At 48.1% G+C, this 11,859-nt stretch overlaps 1 protein-coding gene across 1 annotated transcript in view; it reads left to right on the forward strand.

Annotated features, from left to right (window-relative positions):
• The window catches only part of NHSL2 (NHS like 2), an 80,117-nt gene that overhangs the window by 893 nt on the left and 67,365 nt on the right, over nt 1–11,859 (forward strand). The window lies entirely within an intron of this gene.

Raw genomic sequence — 11,859 nt, forward strand, 5'->3', positions numbered from 1 at the left:
CATAATCCTTAGCCACTTGGGAAGCACCTTCCACTGCTGTCTCAGATCAGGCCACATGCAGTAGGGGCAGGGGTACCTTCCTGCCCTCCTTCCATCTTGACGGTGCCCCCTCTCTCCATTCCCAGTGCCCCTCCTCACAGAAGAAGCCCATGGTTTTCTCTGTACCCATTCAGGAGGCTCCCATGCACCCTTCGGGCCAGTGGGAAGGAAAGGAAAGTTTTTGCCAAGTTTAACTCAAGTTTACAGTAAGAAAGCAGCACACAGATTGGTGTCTTGCCGAAAGCCTGCCTTGTTCAGGACCAGAGGGTTGCCTCTGCCTTTTCCTGGAAACTCAGCTGGCCAAGTGGTTAAGGGGAGGCATTGAGGGCCAGCCAGTCCTAGAGGCGGCCCTAGACAGGGGTCTCACAGGGCGTAGGGGCAAGGAAAGCTACAGGAAAGCAACTTGGGACGTGCTCACAGGCAGGGTGACTGCCGCTGAGGTCCACCTGTCAGAGCTGGGCTTGATTTGACCTCCTGAGGGGGGTTAATTTGGGCCCCTGTGGGGTACTGAGCCAGCAGCAAAGGTTCTGGGCATTGAATTTTCTTTGGAATCTTCTGGGGACATACTCTTCTAAGGCCACCACAAGGTGAGTTGCCCAGCCACCACCTCATAGCATCCTGCTTCTCTGCCACAGAGCTGCAGGCTCACGACCCACTGGTGTTAAATGGAGACACTGTGCAGCCCGGTATGGGAGCTTGAGGAGAACTTTCCACATAACTGTGGACGCTGCAGGTTGGGACAGTTACTGGCTGCTATTTCATTTCTTAGAAATTGCTCTGCTTCTTCAATGCCAGCTCCAACCCAGGGTCATCCTGGAAGCAGTAGCTGCCACACCAGCTTCTGGCAGCATGAGAAAGTGGCCTCGTGACCACTTCTCCCTCCCTCTCCCATTTCACCTCCTGGGTCTTGCCTTTCCCCAGCACTGCACCAGGTCACGCACCATCCCTAAGCAATCCCAGAAGCCTTGGTCAAACACTCAGTCCCACTGAGCTAACGAGAGAAAGAACTGGTTAGACTCTTGGCCTCAGGCTGCCCCCTGGCTGGTCAGGGAGAGGAGATAAGCACAGGAAACAATCAGCTAATGGTCTCAGGGAGAAGGTGAGGCCCAATCACAGGAGGCAGGTCTGTCCTGAGGTCACCAGGAAAAGCTCATGGAGGAAGAAAGCACCTCTTCCGTTGCCCACTCTTACATGCAAATGTTCTTACTTCCGAGCTCCGACTCAAGCCTGCAACTACTCTCACTCTACACCCTCTCGCCTGGCAGTCAGGGCCACACTTGGAGACCACTTCCATGGGCTTTGCCTCCACATCTCTATTTCCAGCCCAAACTAACAGTCAACTGCTCCATCCCCACCCGAATGTCCCACAAGGACCTCACAGTCAGCTAAGCACATCTTGCACTACCCTCTGCCACTGCAAAGAGACTCCCCTTTCTCTTATCCATTTTCTCTTGGTGATACCACCATCTCTCCAGTAACCCAAACTAGAAACTAGTCATCCCTTGCTATTCTTTTTCCCTCCCCTCACACTTAAAATTTTCATCCATCCATTCCACAAGCATTTATTGTTGAGTCTTCTTCTGAGAACTGGCAACCTCTCGTCTTATCCCACTGTCATTGTGAGTCCAGACCTTTGTTACCTCTGGCCTGTTCCAGAACCGGGCTCCCTGCCTCCACCTTTGCCCTTCTCCTGGCCATGCCTCGCACAGCCAGCCACCAGAATGATCTGCCCCTGCACTCTCTTGCTATGAACCCAAGCCTTGCTCATTGGGCCAGAGAGATCAGGTTTGCTCCCAATGTATGTCCTGCCTGTCCCAGGTGGCCCGGGGGATCCCTTGTACGTGATATGGAGAAAACTTTTTTTTTTTTTTATCTTTCAGAGTTCTGTATATATTTTAATGTGTATTGGAAAAAATATAACTAGCAAATTTAAAACATGGTTTCTTATTTTTTTTATTAGGGCAAGATTATGTGTTTTAAAGGGAGGAATCTTATTAAATAAAATAGCTAAGTAATTCATAGTACAGGTGATGCATGGAAATGGAGAAAGTTGAAAATGTGAGACACGGTTGCCTGAGGTTTGGGAAGCACCAGTTTCTAAGGGTAAAGTATATGCTCCGTAGCACTACGTAGAGACTTTCCATGATCAGACCCAGCTATCTCTCCAGCCTTACCTTCTGTTACTTCCTCTTGAATTCGATGATCTAGCCATCTTGAATGACTCCGGATTTTCCAAATACACCATGCCCATTCAACACTTCCATGCTTTCACAAATGCACTGTCTTTTGCCTGGAACACCCCCACTGTCCCCTCTAACCACCCCCCCACCTTCTGTTGGCAATTTCCTTTTCGTCCTTTAAAACCTGACTGGCTGTCTCCTCTTCTCTGAAGCCTTCCCATGACAGATCTCCTTCCTCTATACAAAATTAATTAACAGAGTTCATCCCTTCCTCCTCTGTACTAATTTGATACTGTATACATAATCATTGCTGGCACTATATTTTCAATGTGCTTTTCACCTGTCATTTTTAAATTATGATTTTATTTATTTTTAAGTTTGTTTATTTGTTTTGAGAGAGAGATAGAGCACAAGCGGAAGAGGGGGCAGAGAGAAGGAGAGACAAAATCCCAAGCAGGCCTCATGCTATCAACACATAGCCCAATGTGGGGCTTGAACCTGTGACCCATGAGATCATGACCTGAGCCAAGATCAAGAGTCAGACACTTAACTGACTGAGCCACCCAGTTGCCCCAAGACACCTTTTAAAGAGCAGTTTTAGGTTCACAAAATTGAGGAGAAAGTATAGAGAATTCCTATATACCCCCAGCCCCACACATGCACAACCTCCCCTATGATCAACATCCCCCACCAAAGTGGGACATTTGTTGCAATTGATAAACCTATACTGACACATAGTTATCACCCAAAGTTCATAGCTCACATTACAGTTCATTCTTCGTGTTGCATATTCTATGGATTTGGGCAAATGTATGATGACACGTACCCATCATTATAGTATCATACAGAGTATTTTTACTGCTCTAAACATCTTCTGTGTTCCACGTATTCATCCCTCCCTTACCCATCCCCAACCCCCAGCAGCCACTGCTCTTTTTACTGTCTCCCATGGTTTGGCTTTTTCCACAATGTCATATAGAGTTGGAATCATACAGTATGTAGTCTTTTCAGATTGGCTTCTTTCAAGCGTTGCTATTCTTTGAGGGGTGGGGGGGGAGACAGAGGAAGAGAGAGAACCTCAAGTAGGATCCATGCCCAGTGGGGAACCCAGTGTGGGGCTCAATGTCACAACCATGAGATAATGACCTGAGCCAAAATCAAGAATCGAATACTTAACCACTTGACCGACTGAGCCACCCAGGCGCCCCTCACACATTGTCATTTTTATGGTTGTTGTTACATGCTTATCTCCTCTAGTAAAATGTGAGCTTTTCGAGGAAAAGGTTAACATTTGTTTACCAAAAGGTGGGAAAGAGCCATTGCACAAGCCTTGGAAGGCTTGAATTCTGGTATCTCTTACCTGTGAACCATCAGGGTGATCTTAGGCAATTCATTCCCCTCTGCTACCTTCATCCTTCAGCTGTAAAAAGCTGTGAATTCTTAAAGGACATCCTTAGCACACACACACCCCTTCCCAAGGGTGGTTGGGAAGATGTGCTATGAGATAGCTAGGAAAGCTTTCAGAAAGTAGAACTTGCTTTTCAAATGAAAGATGAGTGATTATGATTGCAGATGGGGGAACACCATGTGCCTTGCTCTAAGAATGGAACCAGTAGTGAGTCTGATATGTTTGGGGGACCATGGGGAGCTGCCGAGCTGAGCCTCTTCTAGCAACCAATTCAGCTGCAAAGCAGGTGAGGGTGCAGGTGAGGGCAGCACTAGGATGGATGGTCACAGCATGTAGAAGCCATAGGCTGCCTTGACACTGGGAAACCTTGCCTGCCAGGCTCATGAGTTGGAATTAATTTACCATCAACTTTCATACCCCCTTCCACCTCTTGAGTAAATTGTAGCCCTGTTGCCCTATGAATCTGGATGGGGTGGGTGGCGATATGTGCTAGTGTCACCAGAACTACACAGCATGTGCACGACTATGCATACATGAGCCACCTGTTTGAACTACTATCCCACATAGAAGGGAAAAGGAACCAACATCACACGCGTATCATATGCTAGCACTTTTAATCCACAACTTTACTTAACCCTCGGAACAGCCTCCAGGCAGGAATTGTTGATGCCTTTTAACAGATGAAAACACTGAGTCTCAGGAAGAGAGCTTCCCGAGGGTCTGATGACAAGGAAATTGCAGAGCCAGGATTGGAGTCCAAGTCTGTCTGACTGTCAAACTTGTTCCAACTGCATCATGTGATGTGCTTCTCAGCATCTTTGCAACCATGGCAGGAGTTAGTAACCCCGGAGACAGGGTGCAGTGAAAGGAGGGGTTCTGTGGCTCTGTTCTGGTAGGGCTAGCAAATCTCTATAGCAACAAGGACTGCAATTCCCAGCCCAGTAGAAGTCCCACCATATGTCTGTTTGATGGCACGTTTGTGTTGTTGGAATAATTGAACTCATTGGAGGCTCTGTGTTGGGTCCAGAAACTGGAGCTGAGGATTTCTGAACTAGCAGGAAAGTGGGGGCATTCTTGAATTTAAGCCTAAACGAGGTGTTGAGAGGGGCTTCAGAGGCAGAGAGAACTGCATCCAGCCACCCCCAGCCCATACAGCCATCCCTGTGCTGTGAGCAAGGTGACCTGTGCTTCAAGATGAAAGTGAGTTCACTGTTCTCTGTACCTGAACAAAATGAGGAAATAATCTCATTGCATTTGTGAGGCATTTTTGTAGTTGACCTGGTCCTTTCATATTCATAAGCTTATTGAATTCCCACAATCTTTGGAGTGCCTGGGTGGCTCAGTCAGTTAAGTGTCTGACTTTGGCTCAGGTCATGATCTCTCAGTTCATGGGCTCAAGCCCCACATTGGGTTCTGTGCTGACAGCTCAGAGCCTGGAACCTGCTTCGGATTCTGTGTCTCCTCTCTCTCTGCCTCTCTCTCTCTCTCTCTCTCTCAAAAATAAATAAGCATTAAAAAAATTCNTCAGGTCATGATCTCTCAGTTCATGGGCTCAAGCCCCACATTGGGTTCTGTGCTGACAGCTCAGAGCCTGGAACCTGCTTCGGATTCTGTGTCTCCTCTCTCTCTGCCTCTCTCTCTCTCTCTCTCTCTCAAAAATAAATAAGCATTAAAAAAATTCCCACAATCTTTGATTTCAGTATGATGGATGCTAAAGTGGGAGAGGCTTATGAGGGAGTCAAGTGGCCCCTATCCCCCTTGGGGGCCTTCTTCCCGAAGACATATTTCCTAGCCTGACTTAATGAGCCCATTGGAAGGTGGTATGGAAGAAGTTGAAACTCTGGGCCACCAACCAAAGTATTTCCTGGTTTTCCTCACCTCCTACAACTGAGAGACATGTTGGAGGTAGAGGCATGGGCCCTGGGGCTGGAGGTCAATCATGATGATCACACATTTCCTGGCCCAGAACTGGAAGGAAGCAAAAAATGGGTATGAAAAAGTTACAATGGCCCACCTAATATCAAATAACAGGGAAATGGCTAAGTAAATCCAATGCACCCCACCTCACTGAAGTATGATCAAGCTGTAAATAGCTAATTATTGGGTCAGCTAGGCAACATTGTCAATGCTGATAAGTATGCCATATAAAAAGCACAATATAAAATTGTATCTATGCTGAGCTTCACAGACCCTGTAACAAGTATGTGTACACATGAGCAAGGACTAGAAGGGAATTGTGGAAAAAGCAAAACCTGATTTATTGTGAGTGGCAGGCTTGTTAGTTAATTATCCTTTCCCTTAGATTTCCATTAATGTTGTTATAATGTCATTTGTGCAAAGAGAAATAAAAAACCATTAACATATAGAACAATCGCACTGGCAAATCATTCTGTCAAGCTGAGAAACCAAATCATATCATCTCTCTGAGCCAGCAAACACACTTAAAAGACATCAGTGCAAGAGGAAATGCCTCTTTTTATGGGAAGAAGTAGCCATGGGGAATAGGGAAATGTGTGGATTTAGTGTGAGAAGCACCAGGTTTGAGTCCCAGCCCCAAGCCTTACTTTGAGTCTTTGAGGGAAGGTATTTCACCCCTTGTACCCTCAGTTTCTTCATCTGGAATGTGAGGATACTAATAACAGCTGCCATCGCCTTATGAAGCTGTAGTACAGAACAAATGATGTAGGGTGTCTCACAGGGCTTCGTGAGGCGGGAAATGCTGCATAGTGTAAAGCCTTATCCTGGTATATATACAAATATTTTGAGACAAAAGCACTAGGTACCATTTGCCACTATCCCACCTCTGTTGGCAACAAAACTAGGCTGGCCTGTGCTGCTAGGTGGCTTCTTCAGGTGGCAGTCACCTTGTCTTCTCTGAGTGCTGGGTGCCACTGACAGTTGATTAAGCAAGTGAAGCTTTCTGGTTTTAGCCATGGTTGGGGAACAATTAGGAAAATATCGTGGGCTTGTCTCCTCCTCTAAAATGCTTAAACTTCGTGGAGAGAAGATTAAAATAATTGATAAAGAACATGGTGAAGACCTCTTCGGCTGCTCGGATTCTCAGCCACACCTGGCCATGTCCTAGCCATATGCTTTCAAGCAAGTGACCTAAGCTCTCAGAGGGTCCACTCTCTCCTTGGTCTGGAGGACTTTGTAGTAGCTACCTCAGCGGGGCGCTGAGGATGAAATGAGGCACCAGCATATAGTGAGCAAGGAGCATGGGTGTGCTACCTTTATTACTGCTTAGAACTGTCAGAATAGGAAGGATCCCTAGGGATCACCTAATCCGGGGCTTCTCAATGAGTGCCGAGAGGGATGTGGAGGGAGTCTTGGGGGGCACAGGGTGTATATATCATTCTTTTTGTATGTCAACATTGAAAAATCTTCTGTGAGATGGGGCACCTGGGTGGCTCAGCCGGTTAAGCATCCAACCCTTGATCTCAGCTCAGGTCTTGATCTCAGGGTTGTGAGTTCAAGCCTCACATTGGCCTCCACGCTGGGTGCAGCGCCTACTCAAAAATAACCTTCTGTTGGAAAAACCGACTTTTTGTCTAGCAAGGTGCAGCCCAGGTATTTTAATAAAAGTGAGATATATGTTTGGAAACCGCCCGTCTCCCCCAAAACTTTCATTTTACTGACCCACAGAGGTAAGATGACATGCCCAAGGTTACCCAGCTACAGAGATTAACATTGTCCACAGTCCAGCTGCTCTCCCCCCACCACACTACAGTCACCACTGCCCACCACTGTCCAGTCACCACACTTGTTCCCATGTCCTCTGGGATTTCTTCATAACCATGGAGATGCCCTGTGCCACATGGCCATGTCCACACAACAATTATCAAGCTGGGAGAAACCAGAGAAGGCTCTGACATTGAGAAGAGGCAAAAATGATGTTTGAGATAACAAGGAAAGATGTCCCTGGTAGGGGGTCCTGTACACTGACAGGTCAGCTCCACATCACCTCCAGGCCGTGCTTCCAAACAATCTGAGCTAATGCGGCCTCCTAAGTGCCCTCTGCATCCCTGTGGAGTAAATGGTCTTTGATGAAATCTTCATCTCTCTCAATAGCAGATTTTCTATTTAAAAAGTCAATCTCCTGTCAAATTCTCCAAGAGCACAGGTGGGGGGCGTGGGGTCCTAGAGCAAGATAAAGCTCTCAATTGCTCCTTGTCATCTGAGTGGAGTGTGTTCTTTGAGTCTGCTTTCTGGCATTGGGGATGGTGGCACAGAGACACCTCTATGAATTCCTTTTGTGAAGTTTGTAGACCTGGGGGTTGGGCAGGTGCTGTGTAGGCCCCATAGACTTGCCTCAGAGATGTGCACCTCTCCTGTGCCACATAGGAGATAAAAGACATGTACCATCTCTAGCATACTGCTCCTTTGAAATATTCTGACCCACCCAGGAGCCTGAGGCCTCACTCCTGCTTCAGGGACCTGACTTCTGGGATTTCTGGCTTCCATGACTTAGCTCCTCACACTTCTGCCCTGGCTTTCGTTGATGAACACCAATGCTTCCTCCCTCTCCCTTTCTCCATACTCTTGACTATCTTCACCCCTGCACCATGACTATCTTCCTGGAAATGTGCCCCAGACTTTGGTTCTGTCACCAGCTCCTTCCTACTCTCTGGTTGCTGCAAGGCCTGGCTTGAGGCATGGGAGCTGTCTGCTCAGAGTAAAGAGCAAAAGTTGAAAAGTTGAGATCTCTTTTGGCGGCCAAAGAGCCCAACCAACACTGCTCGTTCTTAGGATGAAGACAGCTCCCATCCCCACCATTGCCAGGCCTCCAACCACAAAAACGTGAGATCTGTGTTATGGAAACTGACACACACCAACCATTTCCCTACCCAGGGACAATAGTTTGCCTTGACTCCCACTGAAAGAAGTGAAAAACCTGAGTTGATGGAACAAAAGGCAAATATCGGCCAAGGAGCCAAGACTAATTTGTAGACTCTTCCCATCCTAAACAACATGGCTCTGGTCAAGCATGATGGTGGCTTCCTACCACAGCAACAGCAGGCAGCTCTAACCCAGAGGGGCCCAGATGAGAAGTGGCTGCTGAGGTTGATAACACATTCAGGCCTGTGTGAGATGAACCAGGGACGGTAGCTGATGGGAGATCAAACCTCAGCTTGATAAGACCAATAACATTTCTGAAGGGATGCCCTCCTGAGCCTCAGGTGGAGGTCCAGGAGGTCTGGGAGGGATACTAGAAGACACAGGCCAGCCCCGGCATAGCTTCTTCTGAGCCAGGCAGCATTCTAGGCACCTTGCAGATACTAACACATTCAATCCACACAACAACCTTAGGGTATAGGTACTTTTATTAAATCTCCTAAAAGAGATATATAGATTAGAAACTGCAAATTACATAACAAATACATTGATTAGACATTGAGACTCAGAGGAATTAAGTAACTTGTTCAAGGGCACACAGGTGAGACTGGGGTTCGAGCCCAGGCAATAGGGCTTCCAGGTCTGTCTTCTTAGCCACTATGCTAATCTGTCAACACGAGGGAGCTGAGAGAGCCAGGCTACCTTTGCCCTCCACCCACTAGCTGGGCTAAGACTAGACATCAGTGTCTACTATGAATTAGTGTGATGGTTCTCAACCTGGAGAGACTGCAAACACTATCAGTGAATGCCTGGGCCCCACGACTAAGAAATTCTGGTTCAGTTGATCTGAGATGAAGTACAGCCTGTGGGGAATGCAGAGGTCAGGGTGAGCGGCAGTTTGGGAGAAGCTCCTCGACTTGAAAACACACAGCATCTCTCCCATCCTGACAAACATCTACCTCCCAGCTCTGCCTCGCCCTCCAGCTATGGCCCTATCTCTTTCCTCTCTAACTACAACCAGACTTCCTGAGAAGTCTCTCCACTCCCCTCCCATTTCCCTCCATAACCTGCTGTGGGCTGGCCTTCAGGAAGCCAGCCTTGCCAAGGTTACCCTTTTGGCGTTGACACAGTGAACATTCACTGCTTGGGCCTCAGCCTACTTAAGTCCTTGAATGCAGTTGATGACATCAATGGTCCTTGCTTCTAGAAACTAACCCTCTCCCAACTCTGGGGACACAATGCATTCTCTTTGTCTGGGAGTTTCACCTGTCTTTTTATTTAAAAAAAAAAAATTTAATGTTTATTTATTTTTGGGAGGGGAGGAGGGCAGAGAGAGAGGGAGACATAGAATCTGGAGTAGGCTCCAAGCTCCAAGCTGTCAGCACAGAGCCCAACGTGGGGCTCAAACCCACGAACCATGAGATCATGACCTCAGCTGAAGTTGGACACTTAACTGACTGAGCCACCCAGGCACCCCTCACCCATCTTTTTAGATGGCTTTTTGTACCAAGCCGTGCAAATTTACATTCTGAAGATGAGGCCTCCAGCAGCCCTGCCCCTGCCCTTGCCCTTAAGGAGTTGAGAGTCTAGTCGGTACCAAAGGTTCTCAGTGCCCTTAAGATAACAAGGTGGTTCCCCCAGGAGAAGCCCTAATTCCTTCCCTCAAGCTCCTTCCCTGTCTCTCTGCATCTCTGGCAAAAATGAGAAAGGGAACAAAGCTCTGGCTAGGTCTCTTTCCACCCTGTGGGCAAGAACCCAGGATGCTTCCCTTCCAATTAGAAGATAGATGGTTATGAGGCTAGGTGTGATTTGTCTGCTGGTATGGTCATGGAATCCCTTTGTAATGAGCTTCTGGCACAGGTGACTTGTTTTCTGGGTCCTTGTCCTTCTGAATACACAGAAACATCTTTGAACATGATATGTTTTAAATGTTTTAAAGCCAACGATTCTCTCACCCTTTCTGCCTTGGGAAGTAGACTTTGCTAGAATCTGCAATATGCTGACTGGGTGGAGGTGGGAGAAGCGGTGAAGAAGGCCAGCAGGGTTCTCCATGTGATGCCATGGAGAGCAAGGTTGGACTTAGAATCTCACTATTCTCTGGTTGTTGGACCTTGGCAAAGCCTCTTTCCCTCTCTGAGCCTCAGCTTTATCCCCTCTAATTGGGATTCGCCATCATTAGTTTCTGTGCTGGTAGTGAGGATGCTGGGAGATGACCTGTACGTGCTGGAGATGTGATCCTTTGCCAGAGTAGGCACTCACTAAAAGTTGGGGAAACTGAATTGAATTTCACTCAACCGTGGTGCACAGGCTTGTTCTGGGCCAAGAGAGAAAGTGTGTGTGTGCAAGAGAGACCTGCAAAAAACAAGGCCTATCTCTGTGCACGTCTCTCCTCTGGGAAGGAAGGGGCCCACACAGTGACAATAGACCAGGGGCGCTGACTCAGACAGCCAGTTCCTGCTCATTTCCCCTCACTGCAGGACAGCGGCTGGGCCGAATGGGAGGTCAGCCTTCTGTAGGGCTCTGACTTGGGCCTTTGGCTGGGAATGTTTCCTAGAGAAAGACGAGACCAACTCACAGACAGCTCCCCTCACCGGTCTGCTGTGGTGGAGCCCACTGGACTAGTGTGGCTGTGGGTAGGCAGTGGGGGCAGAAGGAAGTGGGAAAGTAGAGAAAAGAATCCAGCATTGCTTTCTCTGGGCTGTGCAGCCCGGGAACAACTTCGCAGGCAACAGGCCATGTAACTGATGGGGCCAAACTGATCCAGTTGGGGTACAAGGAAGCAGGATTCAAGAAGAGTCCTTGGATACCAACCGAGGAGCTTGGGGACAGGGCTCAGAACAGCGTGGAGCCCTTCAGCTCCCTGCCCCCAACGCGGGCCCACAGCACACTTCTCCCTCGCATGAGGATTTACTGGATGTGGAGTCTTGGTCATCCATACCACTAGGATGGAGAGAGCAGAGTCTGTGACCCTCTTCTGGAGCCGGGGAGGTGAGTTGGCAGGGAAGGAGGGTCGCATGCTCAGTGGAGGGGAGAAGGGAAGGAATTGGGGCCCATCGAGGAGGAGGGGCTTCCTCACTCAGAGCTATCCCAAGGCAGCCTGCGCTGTCTTGGGGTAACGTGGGTTCCCTTAGTACTAGAGGTATGCAAGGAGGGGCAGGACGAATTAAATTTGGGTGGCTCTGGAGGAGGAGAGGGTGGATGTGATCACATCCCAACCCTGATAATCTGAGATTCTAAAGGGATAATAAAAGTGACCGAGGAGTCGTTATTGTGCGTATAAGAAATACTATATCCTTTATTTTCTATAAATCGACTTAACATACTTTCTGCTTATTTGGACGGTGGAAAATGCCATCTCAGTCGATCTTGGGGCTTTACCCACCTCATGGACCCCTG

Source organism: Crocuta crocuta, unplaced genomic scaffold (genome assembly GCF_008692635.1).
Source record: "Crocuta crocuta isolate KB4526 unplaced genomic scaffold, BGI_CrCroc_1.0 scaffold440, whole genome shotgun sequence".
Taxonomy (NCBI): domain Eukaryota; kingdom Metazoa; phylum Chordata; class Mammalia; order Carnivora; family Hyaenidae; genus Crocuta; species Crocuta crocuta.